Raw genomic sequence first — 2,167 nt, forward strand, 5'->3', positions numbered from 1 at the left:
GTGCCGGGCTGGCACATGTCCCTGTGCCGTGGCACGTGCCCGCTGCTGTCGCGTTGCTTTGCTCGTCCCCAGCGGCTCTGTGCCCGTGCTGCAACAGCTTGGGAGGCTCTTCCTGACCCTGGATTTCTGGGATCTGATAATGGCTAAATCCCAGTTTTCTGGTCCTCTGTATATGGTGAAACCACCTGGAAAATGAGCACCGCAAGGCTGGGAGCTGGGGCAGGCACCGCTGCCCTTTCTGGACCCCCGCCTGCCCCCCCCCACCCACCAGGGCCCTGCCATGTCCTTGCTGACCAGTTCTCTCCTCCACACTTCAGAGTCAGGACATGGCATCGATGCCAGCAGCCCAGTGTCTCTAAGCAGCTCAGGGATAACTGTGGTACCGTCTCCATCCATGACATCGGCATCAGCAACACCATCTCCACCCAACACGACCACGGCACTGTCTCCATCCACGAAACCCAGCTCAGCAACACCTTCATCTCCACTCAACACGACCACGGCACTGTCTCCATCCACGAAACCCAGCTCAGCAACACCTTCATCTCCACTCTACATGACCACGGCACCGTCTCCATCCCACCCAACTGTTCCCAGCTCCCCAGCCACAGGGCATCCATCCAGCTCGACGGCAGCACCAGCCCCGACCTCACCTGGACCCTCCGGGCCCCCTCCTGCTCCCAGCTCGCCAGCGCTCACTGTGAGCCCCAGTCCCACCAGCACCTTGGCCACCAGCTCCAGAACAACACCGGTCATTGGCACCAGCACCGCAGCTGGCAACTCAGGTGAGAGCCAGGCTGGGGGGGCACTGTGCAGGCAGGGAACCCCCAAACCTGCCCATGGCCATGGGCATGGCAGCAGCCCCGGGTACCCCCTAGACCCCCCACTCAGGGGCTGTGCCCAGAGCCCCCCTAGGCTGCCTCGTCCTCCTTGGGGGGGGGATTTGAGAGCTCCCCCTTTCTCCCCCAGCCTCTGTATAGCAGGACCCCAGCCAGGGAGGGTGGGGGGGCCCCAGATTGGTCCCCCGTGGGTGGAGGTGACATGGGAGCTGGGTGCCAGGTCTGTGAGCGGTGGGATGGTGGTGGTGGGGGGAGCTGGAGCCAGTCCTGAGCCCCCTTCTCGCCCCGAGAGCTGCCGCCGCGGTGCTCGGAGGCCGGACACAAGGCTCGGCAGTGCCGGGGGGGTCACAGGGTGCCTGTCTCACCCCTGCAGCGCAGCCCCCTGCCAAGCCTGACCCCGGCGTGGTCATCGTCATCTGCCTCTTTGTCTGCGTACTGGTGGGGGAAGCAGCGATATTGCTGGTGTGGCTGTGCCGGCGTCGGACCCCCGGCTTCCATCACCTGGACGAGGTGCCCATGGTACATGGAGGGGGGGACCGGGGAGCAGCGGGGGGGCCAGTGGGGCCAGGCTGTGGGTGCTCACCCTGCTCTCTCTCTTCCTTAGAGCAAGGTGACAGAAGGGTCCCCCATCACCCACCAGGCACCCAGATGACCCCCCCCCCCCCAGCCCCCCAGGCTCCCCACACGGCTGAATAAAGAAGCTGCTGCCTTGGCTCTGGTTTCCCGCTTGTCGTATGCTCTGCTCCCCGCCTAGGGAAAACCCCCGGTCCCGGGGGAGAGGCCCTGACAGTTTTCGGGGTCCCCCACACCGGGCTGGAGACCCTGGGGTGCCCCTAGGCCGGACAGGGTGGGTGCGGGTTGCGGTGCAGTGGTGCGCAAGGTGGTGGGGGCCGCGTAGGCCCCCCCGGCGGGGTGGGATGGGAGGGAGCGAGCGGCCAGGCACGCACGTCGCCTTCCTTCTGCTCCGTTGCACTCAGCCGGGGCCGCGGCACGTTGCGAGGACCGTGGCACACCGCGAGGACCGGGCACCGGTAAGGGGCTGCGGGCGAGGGTGGGGGGCTGGCGGCAACACGGACCCCCGTGCCGGGGCTCGGCATCCCCCAGCCTTGGGTTAAGGCTGCTCCCGGTACCGGCCGGAACGCGGGGGACTCAACCCCAGGGGATGGGGGGGGGCTCCGTAGGCACAACCGGCTGAGCCACCGGTTCCCCGGGGACGGTGGGTAACGGGTGCCCGTGGTTGATCATTAACGTGGTGCCAGCGGGTTCGCGGTGTGGTGGGTGCTGCGGGCTGGGGGGGGCCATCCCCGTGGCCTCGGGTCTACGTCCCC

Source organism: Haliaeetus leucocephalus, unplaced genomic scaffold, assembly GCF_000737465.1.
Source record: "Haliaeetus leucocephalus isolate CR32 unplaced genomic scaffold, Haliaeetus_leucocephalus-4.0 Scaffold157, whole genome shotgun sequence".
Classification (NCBI taxonomy): Eukaryota; Metazoa; Chordata; class Aves; order Accipitriformes; family Accipitridae; genus Haliaeetus; species Haliaeetus leucocephalus.